Source organism: Alligator sinensis, unplaced genomic scaffold, assembly GCF_000455745.1.
Source record: "Alligator sinensis unplaced genomic scaffold, ASM45574v1 scaffold98_1, whole genome shotgun sequence".
Lineage (NCBI taxonomy): Eukaryota > Metazoa > Chordata > Crocodylia > Alligatoridae > Alligator > Alligator sinensis.
The window spans coordinates 894,792-911,744 of record NW_005842058.1 but is presented as its reverse complement, the minus strand read 5'-3'; the positions used below and the strand labels follow the sequence as shown (position 1 = coordinate 911,744).

Below are 16,953 nucleotides of genomic sequence, written 5' to 3'. Positions count from 1 at the left end.
AACCATGCTGTTTAAAGGTGTAGCAAATGCCTGGATGGCTTTCCTTAATGCCTTAGCAATCTGTTCCACAAGCTCTTCAGCAATTATTATAGTAATGCTGTTCACATAGCTGTGGTTAAGCATCTACCAGCATGTGTCATTTTTCACCACAAGTCTATTTTCAGCAGTTTATAAAGTGGCTGGCAAAATTCACTTCAGGGTGAAGTCTGGCCACGTGCATTCTCCAGTCAGAAATGAGATGCTGTTTTGCAAAACTTAAAAATGCATGCTCCAGGAAACGTAGGGCCAGGGCTCCTCCCCTGGCCCTGCACAACAAGTACGCTCCCCTCCCTACACATGAGAAGGCTCTGATGGTGACACCAGAGGAGGAGGAAGGTAAGCAGCTTGTTCTGACCCCCAAGAGGAGGTGCAAGGTGGTGGTGGTGGGGGATTTCCTCCTGCAGGGCACTGAGGGACCCATCTGCCGTGCGGACCCCCTAGCCCCTGAGGTCTGCTGTCTCCCTGGGGCTCACATCCGAGGCATTGAGGAGAGGATCCCCAGGCTCGTTAGGGCCTCCAACTACTACCCCATGAGCCTCATCCATGTGGGAACGAACAACACGGCCAGGAGTAATCTGGACCGGGTCATGAGTGTCTACAGGGCTCCAGGGCTCAGGTAGTTTTTTCTTCTGTGCCCCCTGTTGCAGACCATGGCCCTAGGAGGGAAGGTTGTATCGAGGAAGTGAACTGACATCTCCGATGGTGGTGCCACAGAGGGCTTTGGTTTCCTCAATCGCAGCGCACAATTCAGGGAGAGAGAACTCCTGGGAAGAGACAGCATCCACCTCACATGGAGAGGTAAGTCCCTGTTCATGGCCAGGATGGCTGATCTTCTAGATGGGGCTTTAAACTAAGTTTGCTGAGGGACGGGGAAACACTAACTGGAGCATGCCCAGGGACCGACATACAAGAAAGCTCCATTGATAGGGACACTAGAAGAGCCACTCTTGTGGGAGCTGAGGGAGTAGTTTTTCATCAGCGTGACAGGATGTTGAGGGCCTCGTTAGAAGGACTCGGGTGCCTGTACACTAATGCCAGGAGCGTGGAGAAGCAGGAAGAGCTAGCCCTCCTGCTTTCCAGTGGGCATTATGAGCTAGTCTATATACAAAAGGCTTGCAGAAGGCAGCTTTCAGAACGACAGCCAGCATGGCTTCGCCACCAGCAGGTCTGGTCTTACCAACCTCATCTCCTTCTATGATCAGGTAACTCACCACCTGGATAAGGGAAAGGAAGTTGACATAGTATAGCTCGACTTCCAAAAGGCCTTTGGATCTAATATCCCATGATGTTCTCGTGAGAAAATTGGAGGACTGTGGCCTTAATTGTGAGACAGTTAGGTGGGTACAAAGCTGCCTGTGGGGTAGGACCCAGATCTGTTCATTAGAACTCTCTATGTCATTTTGGCGAGAAGTGGCCAGTGGTGTCCCTCAGGGATCAGTGCTTGGTCCAGCGCTTTTCAACATTTTTATCAGTGATTTGGATGTGGGAGTAAAGAGCTCGCTGGCCAAGTTCACAGACAATACCAAGTTACAGAGGACTGTGGTCATGCTTGAAGATAGGCTGCAGATACAGGTGGACCTAGACAGGCTAGCTTGGGCAGATCAGAATCAGATGAAGCTCAATGCTGAGAAATGTAAAGTGCTCCACCTGGGGACAAAAAGCCTCCTAATACACTTACAGGCTTGGCAACGCCAAACTGACCAGCACCACAAATGAAAGGGACCTGGGGGTAATAACAGAACGCAGTATGAATATGAACCGGCAGTGTGATGCTGTAGCCAACAAGGCAAATAATACCCTGGCATGCATCAATCAATGCATCTCCAGCAAAACTAGGGAAGTGATTCTTCCACTCTACTGGTATTGGTGAGACCACAGCTGGAGTGCCGTGTCCAGTACTGGGTGCTGCACTTCAGCAAGGATGTGGTAAAGCTCGCGGGAGTCCAAAGAAGGGCCACCCATATGATTGGAGACTTGCACGGCAAGCCATACGAGGAAAGGCTGAGGGACCTGGGATGCTTCAGCGTGGAAAAGAGAAGGCTGAGACTGGACTTGATAGCGGCTTACCACTACATCGGGGTGTACATCAAGGGCTCGGTGAACAACTGTTCACCAGGGCACCTTTGGGGAAAACCAGGAGTAATGGTCACAAACTCCTGGAAGACAGTTTCAGGCTCAACATTAGGAAAAATGTCTTCACAGCTAGGGTGTCCAGACTGTGCAATAAGCTCCCTTCAGAGGTGGTGCAATCGCCTGCCCTGGAAATCTTCAACAGGAGACTGGATGGTCACCTTGCTGGTATTACCTGACTCCCAGTTGTCTTTCCTGCTTGGTGCAGGGGACTGGACCCAACGATCTCCCGAGGTCCCTTCCAGCCTCACAGTCTATGAATCCATGAAGAAACTATAAATCAATCTTAGCGTCCTACTAAATTAAACTACCTTGGTATACAAGACACTGGTGAACAAATACCAGACGTTTCATAACTACAACGAACCAAAAGCTCAGAAGCCATCACAGCTTCATTAACAGCAGTACAAAACTTTGCATCACATGGTTCTGCAAGAGAACTACTACTGAACACTGATGTCATATTCTAGTTGCAAAATTAAAGCAAGAATAAAAATATATTTTCGAAAAAGGGGTACAACAACTATCTATAGCTGCTCTCCATTCTTTAATATTTCATTAGAGGCCAGCACATGACATTTCGCCCCTCCCTCCCCACCAAAGAATGTTCTATTTATCCTCTGGCAAACTACTGAATCTTCTGCTCTAGTGTCCTCAACTCAGGTTAAATTAAAAAAAAAAAGACACTTAGTTTAACATCATCTTCCATTTGTCATGGCAAAATATCCTTCATGCACAAAGCATGATTAGCACGAACTTGGTTCTTAGAATAAATGTGACTTGACTGTTTTGCGCTCGTAAGAAACATGTAACTTAAGTGTTGGGGGACAAAAAAAATAAAGCTACTTGGATCCACTTCTTTAAAGTAAGCCTAAGCAACAGACAAGAGGGGAAAATATGAAATCAGGACCTTTATTTTAAAAACTTTCAAGGTAAATTTCCCATCAGGTACACCAATCTCTATTGATTAAGCCCCAAGCATCTTGCTATTTCAGGATCAATGCTGCAGGCAGCAGTTCCCAAATGCCTGTTTTTAGGGAATGAGTCTCATTTCTACACAGGGAAGAACAGGGCCAATTGTTTGTCATTTAGAAGACCGAAATGTATGGCCAGCTGGATTGCCCAGGAAGAGATTCTGTTACTCTACAATCATCCAGTGGCAATTAGCTTATGGCAGCTCTGTCTAGGCTGGGAAACATGATAAAAACACAAGCAGAGGGGAATACAGCAAGTGAAGATGAAAAGGCTACTGACTTGAACCAGGTCAACAAGGAATAGAAAAATATGTTCTCCACATGCTAAAGGCCAATGCAAATCTCTCCTTTGTCGGAGGAAGGTGATATGCCACTGCAGGGAGTTAACAATCAAGCCTCGGTTCCCTGCTTTGGAAACCTGGATTCAAAGTATGGCCTAATCAAAATGGCAAGGAGGGCGGTCATTCCAGCTTCTAAAGGACACATCTCCGTACCACGAATGTAATTTTGAACAATGTAGATGAATTGGCAGCCTGCTCAAGGGACACCCAGCATCAGCTTCACAGAGAAAGTCACAAAAAGGTTGCAGAGCTCTGGTCAAGTTGTATGGGGATCCTACACAGACCGTGTTTTAAATGGCCCCAATTCAGAAATGTACTCAAGTGTGGCAATTACTGAATTTGGCAAGCAACATCCTGACAGCATCATCATGGATGTTCTACTTCCACAGGCACTAAATTCAATCAAAACCCCAACCCCTTTCCTATTCTGGAGAATTTCAAGTCACAGCAATGTTACCCTAAGGATTCATGTCACACAGAGTATAAGCATTAATAGCACTGTCTTCTAATGGCAGAGCGCCTGTCTACATAGGGACACTTAGGAAAAATTAAGAAGATTTAGCTAAAGCACAATAAACCCATGTGGCTGCATGAACAAAGGTGTTCTTTGTTCATATTAACCTAAACCAAATAGTCCTATGCAGGTTTAATGTGCTTTCACTTCACACCTGCAGTTAATTCATCATAATTTTGCTTCATGTCCCCATCTAGAAATGCTGAGTCAATTCCAAGCTGATGCATCTTCTTCAGCTGACCCCAAAGAAGCAAACAGCAGACAGGGTCTCATGCTGGGGAATTTCTGCCAGAAATATTAAGGCACGACAAGACATCTGAAGGGTGCAGTGGATGTCAGCTTGGAATTTCCTACTGTTTGTCGCTTAGCCCAAGTCGATGAATGGTAATTTTTTTTTTTAATTTAATGTTCTCAAACAGCCTGAAAACATTCACAGTAGGCTGCAACTGTAATCCAATCAGATCATTTCCCCTGATGAAAATCCTTTTGGCATTATTCTAGGGAAAGCCTTGCTGATGTACATTTCTCCTTCTTGTCTGCTTTAACTAGATTATTCAACACATTAATAAGCAGAACATTTCAGCTGTCCTGCTGTTGCATTGGAGGTTTGCAACAGTAAATCCTCATCAACATATTCTCACAAAGTTGCAATGTGACAGAATACTAAGGTCTCTCTTCCTTCCCCCACTGGACACAGAAAATCAGGCGAGCTTTACTCCAGCCTTTGCTCAGCTTCTGAATATCAGAGATGGTCGGTTGTTACGGGCAACAAATGGGTGGGGATTATTTTGTGGCAAGACTGAGCAGCATCTACCTTTTTAACCAAGATAAAAACGCCATTTAGCGCACTGATTATGGAGCAGGAACCCTGAGTATATTAGATAAGGGAGAGAGCATGAGACAGCAAACTACTCCCAAGCTGAAATGCTACTTGAGAGCTACCATTTAAACACATAAATAGCACTAACATGAGTAAAGGCACTTGGCCAAGTTGAAGCAAACCCAAAAACAGATGGAAGGAAAACTCCTACAACCACAAACACCCACTGCACCCAATTCCAAATGCTTTTCATAAACATTAAGCCTCAACTCACTTGAGATAAGAGACTATCCTCATTCTCATACATGCAAAGCAGTTAAGGGACTTAACCAAGAGGAAGGAGTCCTGATGAGCTCTTCCAGCCACCACAGGACAACTCTCCTTGCACCGTCACTTTGCAATCACATCATAGCAACTTTAATTTGCCATTTTGGACACAAGAGAGAGACTAATCAAATTGCAGGAGGTAGAGAGGAGGTCAAACAAGTCTCTCCCCCAACCAACGTTGGATTGTTTTACACTGATCACACATGCTATAAGCACCTACATGCTGAAAATCAAGTCCCTAAAAAATTGAATAGTACAGCATACTAAATAAAATATGGGGTAAAATTCATCATTCCAGAATTCATAAGTAAGCACGTTGGTAACTGCCGAGTCCAACAGCAATGGTCCTCAAATACTGACCTGCATCTAAAAAGAAATGGATTCAGAACAGAACCAACAGTAAAAATAAATCTCTTGCATTTTCCCCATCCCATTCCCAGCCATTTATCTGTATCTATTTCTTATGAAATCACCACCTTGACACAGATGCAAGCCACAAGGACTTCGATACCAGTCAAATACCTAAAAACCCACACTTCTGTTTCTCCATCTAGCTAAACAACATTTTCTGTTGAGCACTTAACTTTTTTTCAGACACTGTAGGAAAGGCACCTACCAGAACCACATAGTTTCAGCTCAAAGTAAATTTTAAGTACGTAAAGCTCTAAAGTTTTTCTACCTGCTTCCAAAAACCTGGAGTGGGGGGGGGGGAGAGATGGGAGGAGTCTGATTTTCAAAAGTGCAGAGTACCCACCAGCTTCTGTTCATTTCAATGGGATCTGCTTGTTCTTAACACTCCTGAAATTCAGGCCAAAGTTGGTCACTGAACTTCAGACAAACATTTCTCCAAGTCTTGGCCTCAAGGTTTTCCCACAGATGGTATCTGGTGAACTCACAGATTGGGATGAGAAATACAACACCCTGATTCAATCTGTTTATGCTACGAGACAAAAAGCTCAAAAATACAAATTAAAGTGTCACCATCAAATAGTTCTCCGCAGAGCAAATATAAACAATGTGCCATCATCTTCAGATAATAAATACCATGAAGAAAATAACAGCTACCTAAAAAAGCCCTGGGGGATGGCTCTGGACTTGATCCTATATTACATGGCTGCTTAAGCACCACCCTCTGTATCAGAGGGCTGCAATAAGCTCTAAGCAGGTTTTGTTCAATAAGAGTTCGACTTTGCCGTGCTGACAGCTCACCATTTCAGAAAACTGACAAAATGTATGTTTGGTACCAAGATGGCAGAACCAGAACATTAAGTCAGAGCATACAGCGTAACCAAATGCTTTTAAGACAGGCAAACGATCCATCCCCATCACTTCGGGCATCTAAAAATAAATAAATAAATAAATGGCCCATTTGGTATAACCCAAGCCCAAGCCAAATCTTCTTGATGCCCTGCAGGTTTTTCCTGAAGCAATTTACACTGCAATAGCCAGAAGGTAAATTCCATGAGACATGCACACCTTCCTCTTGCCAGAGATCAGCAACGTGTTTAGGACAGTTATTTTTGTCCCAAGTCATTTAATCTATTCTAACATCTATTTTCTGAGTTCCATGTGCGCTACAAGCCACGTCACACCTTGAAAACATCAGAGACCGCTAAGCATACAAAGGGCTTCTCTTTATGTCTGTGCTATCGATCCTTAGGATCATACAACATGATTAGGACATCATAATGCTGAGGTAAGAAAACTGCCAACAAAAGCAGCACAAATTACATGCATCTTTGGAACTATTCACTACATGGCTCACTTCACATCAGATCCCCCATGTCGGAGCTGGCAATTTAAAGTAAATAGGACAAAGGCCCACCTGTGTTGGCGTTTGGTATTTTTCAAAACCATCCCATTCCCTTCTTTTACACATGGTCTGCCTAGTAATCCACACAGTTTTTCTTTGATGCATGCAGTACTCCTGAAATTATTGCTAGTGATGAAGGTTTGGCTGAAGTGCTATGATGTATGCAACTTTTTTGCAGATACATAGGAATCCTTGTTCGAATCCAGGCTAATCAATGGCCTTCAAACCTTGGCTATTCAAAGTCCTCAACCAGTGCTTGCTTACACTCCATCTAAACAAAGTAGAAAAGGGGAAAGTATTCTGAGAAAGCCTGTGTGTTCACGAGCCCAGTCCTAAAGATATAATCACAACAGTAAAGGCCTGCTGCATTAAAAGTGACTAAAGGTTGAGGGCATGTGTCAGTCAGTGAAGCTTGGGTGTGTCAAGGAAAAAAAAAAAGCTGAATAATGCAACTATCTGCTGAACTTGAGAAAAAGAGTCCTGTTATTATGCGCTTAAAAGATACCATTGCTGTAGTGTTATGTTAAAGCTTCCACACATGCCTGTCACTAATGAGAAAATCTGAACAATAATCATCCATTTCAACTTACCCCTAGTAGCAGAGTAAGCAAGCCTGCTTATGCACTTCTATCACATCACCTATTTATTTATTTATTTATTACAGTAATATCCACAGGGATCTCTTTGCATCTATCAAGAAACCAATACAAACTTCTTATTTCCTCCCCAAAGAGAAACATCCTTCCAGGCAAACATCCTTCTTTAGTTGTGAAGAGTGACTCAAGGCACCTGGCTCAAGATGATAAACGGAAAGGCTATGCAAAGCTTCCTGCACATGCTGACCCAGAGAGACAAATACTAGGCTTGAAAACACAGGAATGGTTGGTGATACCCTTTCTGTATACCACAAATGTGCCCTGCAAGGATTATTTCCGAGACAACAAAGGGGTAGGCTCCTTTATTCTGGCAAAATGTACATGCCTATCATTAATTGAAGAGAACTGCACTTCCTTATCAGCAACTATCATAACCAGCTACCATAATGCCTTAGCCCAAGATCAACACTGCACACACAAGAATATATAGCTCAGAAACAAAGGCAGTACCTGCCCCTGAGAGCTTAAAGCATAAGAATGCGAGAGCCTGAGTGGGTGGTGAAACTGCTGACATCCAACAGAAACTGCTCAATAAACTAAACTACTCAGATACAAATAAATCCCTCCGCATAATTTTACCAAGACTCAGCTACGTTCCTCCGATAAGGACGACAATTTGCTAAAGGGGACTAAAAGTAGGAGGAAAGATAACAGGGTGCCTAGTTCAGTGATACAGAAGCATGCCTTCAGTGAGTGGGACTAAAGCTAATTATATCTCGGCAGCCAGCAGTTATTGACAGCAGGTTTAGGGCAAAACTTTTAAAAGACAACTATAAATGTATTTTTAAATAGGATCTGCATGTACAGCAACCTGTATACACAGGTGGCAAGGGCTAGTAATTATGAATCAAAGGAATCAGAGGCACGATCAATGCCTGCTTGGTTCCATAGCATAACCTGAACATAGATAATTCCTCCTACAACGGGACAGAACTGCTTTCCAGTACTGTCTGATCACATGGAGGTGATGGATATTTTGCCCTAGTGTATTTGGGGTTTGCAGTTCTGTGACACACTTGGTCATAACAAGATCCAAATAAATGTACCAAGGAGTCTGCAAGCCTGACTCAAATCACAGTGCTTTAGTGGAACAGTAATTTGAGCCACAGCCTAAGCTAGCCAAGAGCCCGTCAAACAAAGAAGCCCTTGCATTTTAGCATTCATTTCAGAAACACGATAAGCAAGCGAACTGCAGAAAGTGAAAAAAATCCTACTTGTTTATATGGCCAGGAGTCTAATCAGGCTAAGTCTCATCTGAAGGAAGAGTCTTGGTTTAGATTTTAAATCAAATAATTAACAAGACTACAATTAAACACAACCTATTGCAAAGCACTGAGATCACACAGCAGCAAGGTCCCTCATGAAGGTTTTCCCCAGGTCTCTTGTTCCACGCATCTTAGGGGACCTGTTGGTCTGCACATTACATGAAAGTAAGGGCCTTGAGGAACCCAGTCTAATGCATGATGCTTTTGAAAGCTGCTGCTCTGGCAGGTGTGACTTCTAAACCAAACCTGGAAAATGTCTACATTACGTAGTCTGAATATAATGTCCAGTTTTCTATTGCCGCTTGCCTGAATGCACAGTTAAATAAAAGGTGGCTGTTAAGGGATTATTGCAGAACCAGGAAGAAAGGTAAAACAATGGCACAGACAAGACAGCTTCAATGGAGTTAAGGTAACCACGGTCAGGTCATTAGCAGAGAAAGCATGCTACTGTGAGCTGGCCTAAATGCTCCCCTCCCCACCCCTATCTCAGAGCTGGGGAATAAGTTAGTCCCACCAGATCAAAGGATAGAAGGGCTGTGGCTCTGGTTAGGAAATGTGTGTGCAGGTCTCTTATTTTAAATCTACTTCTGTAATGGCATGCATCTTTAGGCCAATTTATGCTTTGTGTTGAAGATGGTCCTGTACCACTGCTAGTGTCACATGCTCCTGAAAGGGAACCCTTCCAAGGTCCAACCTCCACTGGCCTGGGGGGCGGTATTCTGGGTGCTGTGAACCACATCTTTGTCTAGGAGTAGGTAAGCTACAGAATTTCATACTAAGAAAGCCATGCAGTGGAGAGACTATGAGAAGGTAAAGCAGTGCAGCCAGCCCAGGACCAACGACAGCTGTTTTATCCGACTTGGGAGAATAACAAAGAAAGATTTTGAGCAGCCACTGACACCTCCGCTACTACAGCGGAGGACATGCTTTCAATTCTTTACCTCCCTTTGCTTTTTGTAGTACAGCTATCTATACTGCCATGTGACAAAATTCATTCTACCCAATTAATGTTTAGGACTGAGACTCCTTTTATATTCCAGATCTCTTCATTTGATGGAGGTCAACAATTTCCAGCCGAGCAGAAACAGGAGAAGCAGTATACACACAGAGTGAGCATTATATGCAGATGCAAGACTGAGACCATTCTGCTGAATATGGGGGAGATGGGAAAGAGCAGGTGACAGATGCCATATTTTGAGCAAGTTAAGCTCTTCTATAAAAATCACTGGTGTCTAAGTGCAAATTCATAACTCTACAGCGTATTATAAAAAAGGAGTATCAGCTTCTTAAGAAATAAGTATTTGCTTGGATAACTACAGCAAGTTCAGAAAGCCAAGCTACCCATAAGGTACTGGTATGCACAGAGGCTATTGTGTTCACCTATGCATTACTAGCAATATTTAACTACACAAATGCAGGAAGAGGCTGGAGACACCCGTCATACAACAGGGCCCACTAAAACAAAATTATCCCTAATTGATTCCACAGTTTTTCAGTACCCTGGTGGCTGCTTCCTTTGTAATAAAACAAAGCAGCTATATCTCTTCATCCATGAAACGGCAGAAACAAGGGCAAGGTATGCAAACTCACCTTGAACTGACTTGTTTAACTTGAGGCCCTCACAAGTATCAACCACCACTACTACAATTTCTTCTTCAGCAGTATTTTCCAGTACAATGTCCTTGGACTGTAACTCCTGCAATTGCAAACACTCCTGACTAATGATACATGAGCATAGAGCCTTCAAATAGGAAATTAAGTTAAAATATTTGGATTGTGTAGAAACAACATTCCTAGCTAATGTACATTTAGTAAATAGAGTACAATTAATTTGGAGTGCAGGGTGGGATACACCATTTGGAAAAGTGTGTTCAAGGACCATTTGAACGCCTTTTCAAGAGAGGAATCAATCCTTTACAGGTCTGGAATTGAGAGTCTAGAGGGTATACTGATGCTGAGCTCATTTTACTGGCAATAGATGAAAGGATGGAAGGGATTTAAAGATGGTCCTGAAGTGGTAGCATTTAACAGTAAAAACAGCAGCTGCTGCCTTTACAAAATTATCTTAGTGACAAACAAAAAACATGTGGCCTGCTGGTAACCTTGTAATAGGATAAAGCCATTAAGAGGATACATTTATTGACTAGCAAAATCTTTCTGATGAACTTGCCCAGTCACAGAACTGATCAGTTGGGTGCTGGGGACTTGTACAGGATCAGAAGTAAATGGCTTGGAGAAGGAACAGTTAATTTATGGAAAACAGCAGGCACCCTTTTCCTACTTGATGCAGATACATTGGACTAGAGGAACCTCCCTTCCATCCCAAAGATCGGATTTGAGCACAAGGCAGTGAAATATTCCAAATTATGCTGACAAATACTTTTACAAATAGAAAGTCTGAGGCAATTCTGTATTGTACAGATTAGTCAAGGAATCTGAAAACGTTTGAGTTGCTTCCACATTTCCCCAGTATCTGCCCCCCACACTAAAGAAAACAATTATTTTGATGAGGGGGCACTCAAAAGAACTACAGCCAGTTATAACCTGTTTCTTTGGTCCCGAGATTTAAGATCAAACTACAGTTTTTAGTATTAGTGAATGAAAAACACAGATATTGTATTAACAAGCACCACAGAAATGCCCACAAAATAGTTTACAGGTTTATAGATGGCTGCCTGAATTACCAGGTAACAGAACCCAAAAGACTGGACAAGCAATTACTGAAAAGCCTTAATGCACACATTGAGAATGTGCAAGTATCTTCTTAAGGAGAGGCCACAAGGACCAAAGGATTCACAAAAGCAACAACAATTCAGTTTGATCCTAGCTCTGCCACTAATCACTGTGGAGCCTTGGACAAGTCACTTAACTGGTCCCAGTTTCCTCTTTTCCTCATACAAAGAGAATCTATAATGCACTTTGAAGATGCATTTTGGGGGAGGGAGAAGGAAAGTAGAGGAAGGAATTACACAATGACAACAAGTGCAAGGAAAGCAGGAAGATGGTTTTAATGAAATAAAAGCTTTGGAGGAGAAGGGAGGGTATCAACTCATTGAAGAAAATGACTATTTCATACATCTAGAATAACAAACTGATATCCAAATACTAGCACTTGTCCAGCTGAAGCATGAAATAACAAAAAAAAAGGAATGAGTGGTACAAAGTAATGGACTTGTTACTGATCATATTGTCAGTACTTCCTATACTGGACACCACTGTCCCCCTGTTTTACCTGTGGCAGGGTAAGGTGTTATGCCTCGTGGTTGTGTCAAGATTGACTGCATCGTTTTACTAACAGGTTATGGATTTGTACAGGATGGTTTGGTTAGGGATGATCCTGCCTCTGGTAGAGGTAGGAGGCAGGGTTGGACTAAATGACCTCTGAAGGTCCCTTTAGTCCTACTTTTCTGGACTATGCTTATCTAGTGACACACACGCTTTATTGTAGATTCCTCTGATATGACATAGCAGGAGGGGAACAGTTCAGAAGCATCCATCTCCCATTTGAAAAGTCTCCTCTTGCAAGGCTGAGCCATTAGCCCTAAATTCCCCATTATGAGAAATCAAATTAAGATCAACTTACACTCAAACAATATCAATCTACTTGATCTACATAAGCAGCTAACTGCGTTTTGCCTGTCCTGTTCTATACCTTCTCATCTGCTTCCCTTCTTTCTGCATTTTTAATTAAAAACACAGTTTGCCAAGCTCCTTTAATAATGTGGAACAGGGGAAAGAGCGGACATTAATTTTAAGTAGGCTTGGCTGGGAATTCAAGATGAAGCTTTAAATAAAAAACAAACAAACCTAGAAGCAGACAGGATAAATGCTTTTACGGTATGAGCTGGGATCAGCCCAAATCATCTTCAACAAGAGCGTGGGAAGGAATGGATTTAAGAAAGTTTTCCATCATCTGAGGACATTATAGCGCTGAAATGCATGTATAGTGAGCTCCCTTGAAGTGCAGAGCCCTGGAACTGGGGGAAGAAAAAGAAAAGGTATACCTAGACAGCAAGTATGCCCTTATCTAAACTCAGTGTGAACAATGCTCATTAACCATAGAAGCAATCTGCTGTAAGCATTCTACACCTCATTAAGGCTCCTAACCTTGTTTCTCCGGTGGCCTTATGCCCTTAATAGAAGCCTTGAACTTGATAGGATCTAGTCAGTTCAGGGTTGCGATCGAGGCCTTGAAACCAACAGCTCCTAATCAATATTGCTAAGTATCCAGTTAAAAAAAGTGCACATTATGAACTAGACAGCAAGGTGAAGAGGTTCTATGTACATAAGGTAGTGCTGGAGGGATGCTGTAGCTGTAGTGGTCCAGAAAATATGCAGGAAACAGATTTCTGTGGATGATTTCTTTTATTGAACCAACTGAGTAGTTGCCCGTGTACTTAAGGCATTTATACACTTAACCAACAAAAGGGATAATAGATATTTGTTACAATGTAAACAAAAGACAACACATTAGGACCTGGGACATGCTATACAGTTAAGTGGGATGCACCGTTCAAGATGCTATATTGCAAGCCAACTCAGGGGCTGGGTGTAAGCCATAAGCAGAGTAAGTTCCTAGTACTTTGGAACTCTGCAGCCACTGAAAAGCCTCAACAGAAAGCTGCACTGATGCTACAAAAAGCAATGTCAAGCAATATCTGGGTGGATTTCCTTTCCCTTTATCCTATGCCCAATGGCAGAGCTGCCACAGCTGCAGCAGTTATGATGCAATGCAACCCAGGGCAGTGCCAGGTATCAAGATGTCACTTTCAACATACTATCATTAATGGCTCAAAAAAAAATTCCAACATGTTCAGCAATCATATTTCCTGTTTAACAGCACCTGGCTAATTGACTGTTGTCTCCCTGTTCCGATAAATTCATGGCCCTCAAAGACCTTTTTTTTAAATTATGCTCCATCATCTCTGTATTCTAGATTTTACTAACAATACAGAAATAGGATGAATAACTGAACAGATGCATTCACCACACCCAAACTATCTGCTGCACAGTCCAGGATTTGAGCACCCTGTTCAACATAATTAAAGAATCATGACACTATCCTATCCTTTCCTCTTCCCAAGCACTTTTGGTTTCAAAGGATAACCTGAAAAAAATTGACACACTTTTTTAGGCCCAATCCTGCAAGGCAGCAAATGTCTCCAGTAAGGTGTTTACCCCCTTCAGTGCCCCTTGGGGCCAAAGAAGCACAAGGATGCTCAGCTCCATTATGAGTTCACCAGAAAGATTCGTGCTTCGGAAAACATCACTGAAACATGAGACCAAACCTCTGCACTGATAAGGGGGAATAAAACAGCCTAACAAGGTTTCATAAATTACCACTGTGATCATTGGCAGCTGGGCCACCCTATAGATGGAAGTTATGTTTGCCTCTTTCAGTTCTAAAGTAAAATTTCAAGCTGCAGACTCAGATTTAAACAGGGATGCTTCCTACATGGAGGGTTAAAAGTAGATGTGCAGTGTGGAAGGGAGTGGGGCTGGTGCAGGGATTGCCCAGCAGGGGTGGGGTGAGGGGCAGATCCTGCTGCTATGCACACACCCTGGGGGAGCTATGGGGGGTGGGATTGCCCCCAGATCTGTGCATGGGGTGAGGGCAGGCTGACACTGCAGGCTGGGGCCAGGTGCAGTGCTGGGCTCTTCCTGGAGAGGGACCTGTGCTTGGTCTGGGCAGCAGCAGTGCTGTGAGAGGAGGGTTATGGGCAGGTGGGGGGGGGGCAAGTTCTGGGGTGGCTGTAAACCCCTCCCCATACCCCCTCTACCCTATCCCAGCACTGCCACTGCCTGCCCCGAGCACAGCTCCAGCCCAGCTCCCCCACCGGGAAGAGCCCAGCGCCGCCCCCAGGCCTCAGCCCACAGTGGCAGCCCATCCTCGCCCTGTGCACAGATCTGCGGGCACATGCCACCCCTGCGGGTACGTGTACTGGTGGGATCCACCTTCCCCCCTCCCAAAGCTGCTTGTGGTTCCCTGATGCCCCTGCCCTGGCTGAGCAGAGCCTGCCCCTGTCCCACCCCACACCCTCCCTCACTGCAGGGGCCTTGATCTGCCCCCCCCCTTGCACCCCCCCCCAGACTTACCAGCCAGACACTGCACTCTAAGCTGCCAGGCTCCATACTGGCAATCGGACTGGTATTGGCCCATATGGCTCATTAATTGGCTATTGGTTGCCCCCCCCCCCCAATCTTTAGCAGCGCACCCCTAGTTAAAAGCAAGTCTTCAACCAAACTTCCAAGACAAAGTACTACAACTAGGGTATGTTAATAGGGAAAAAAGAGAATTAGCGTTCATCATCAACATTCATGGAAATCTGAAGAAGCCTTACCACCTGCACTCAGAACACCACCATGCACTCAACACTCAGGTGGAGTTCTTATTCCCTGAACTCTATTGATACTCCAAAATTAAAACAGTGTTTAAAGTAGTATTTTCTATGTAACTAATTCAGATAATTCTGCTACAGAATTAAGACTGTCATAAGCATTAACAAAATGAAATTTAACTAGTGAGAACTTGCTACTGAAACTAAATATCTATTTGACAGAACAGAACCAGGATGCAGCAGGTATTATTCTGAGCATTTATGTAGCACCCATTTCTAAGAGTATCTGGGTTCACTTTGTGTAAGCCTTTAATGGTTAGTGTGAGGGAATACATGCATCACAGCCACACTGTACAGCTATATATATTTGTGCTACATTTGATACTTTATTCAGTGGACCTGCTAGGCTGCAGCATCTCTGATGATTTTATTCAAATCTAATCTGGGTCACAGCTGAGCCATTTCAAGGTGTTGTTTTCCTCCAAATGCAAAACCAGCATTTAATTTAGAGAAAGAAAAATTCAACAGTGACACAGTTGGACAGTGATGGGAACAGCAACAGCAAAACACTTGACATAGGTCAGGTAGTGAGAGCAACTGAGGTGTTTAGACTTTATCAGCATGGCAAAATTATGAGGGTAGGAGTTGAGAGCACCTGACCATACTTTGCTGTATCTAAAGTTATCAGGTTATCCCATTAACAAAAGCATTTCCTTCTGGCTTGGAAAGGATATACATGTAACTCAGTCACAGTCAGTCCCACTGAATAAGAGTACCACAGTCTACTGACACTTGTCTTCCTTGCACTGGAAAGAGGAAGTAGCAAGAAGCTAACTTCTCTACTTTTTAAACTGGCCAGTAAAAACATGACTTTTTTGTGCTTCACTATACTAGACCTAAGCCAGGGGTCAGCAATCCCCAGCACATGTGCCAAGCATGGCATGCAAGGCCATTTTTCTCAGCACACCACCGCCAGCCCAGGCTCTAAGCAGCTGCTGCCAGCCACAGAGCCCAGGCTGCTCCCAGCAGGCGGCTGGGAGACTACAAGCCGACGGGGCTCCGTGGGCCAGCTGCAGCTGGGAGGCTGCAAACAGCTGCTCCAGGCTCCAGCATGTCAGCACTCTGGCACCTTCCAAGGTAGACATTGTGGTTTTTTCGGCACTCCGGCCAAAAAACTTTGCCTGCCCCTGGCCTAAGCTTTGCAGACTCATAAAAGCAATGGCGCTGCCCAAAACCAAGGGTAACAGGACAACATGATCAGCAAATAAAGTCACTCATTGCGTTACACAAGGTTCAGTGTTCTCTTAAAATGAAAAGGTTTCCTGAACTGTGTTAGCGTTGGATATTAGCAGGACTGTAGTCTAGTCATTAAAACAGGGAGGAGGAGTCCAACTCCGGCACTCTATTCTCTGCCCTGACACTGTGGTGACCTTGCCATTTCACTTGCTTGTGCCTTTCTTTCATCATCTGTAACATGGGTCCAGTGCATGTCAGACGGCTGAGTCAAAGATTAATTGATGCTGTGAGACCTTCAAATGAAGCACCATAGAAGATGCATGAGTTAGAAACTGAGGACAGCGTTCTGGACCACTGAAGTCATTGGCAAAACTACCTTAAGACTTCTTCAACAGGATCAAGATTTCACCCTGACTTTAGTAGGTTACTAACAAGGGTGAAAAATCACAAAGAAGCAAGTGCAAATTTTTTCCTTTCCTTTCCTCTCCTCAATTGACAGG

At 43.7% G+C, this 16,953-nt stretch overlaps 1 long non-coding RNA gene across 5 annotated transcripts in view; it reads left to right on the top strand.

Moving 5' to 3' along the window:
• Nucleotides 1-320: 320 nt before the first annotated feature.
• The window catches only part of LOC102380817, a 19,014-nt gene continuing 2,381 nt past the window's right edge, over nt 321-16,953 (top strand). The window contains exons 1-6 of one of the 5 annotated variants that reach the window (XR_001357988.1): nt 321-375; nt 687-837; nt 4,196-4,382; nt 7,623-7,906; nt 9,920-10,056; nt 14,014-14,192. This is a non-coding gene — a long non-coding RNA (uncharacterized LOC102380817). Of the gene's footprint in view, nt 376-686; nt 838-4,195; nt 4,383-7,622; nt 8,179-9,919; nt 10,132-14,013; nt 14,193-16,953 lie in introns of those variants that run through there. The other 4 variants (XR_001357989.1, XR_001357987.1, XR_323764.2 and 1 more) reach the window with 4 other exon arrangements.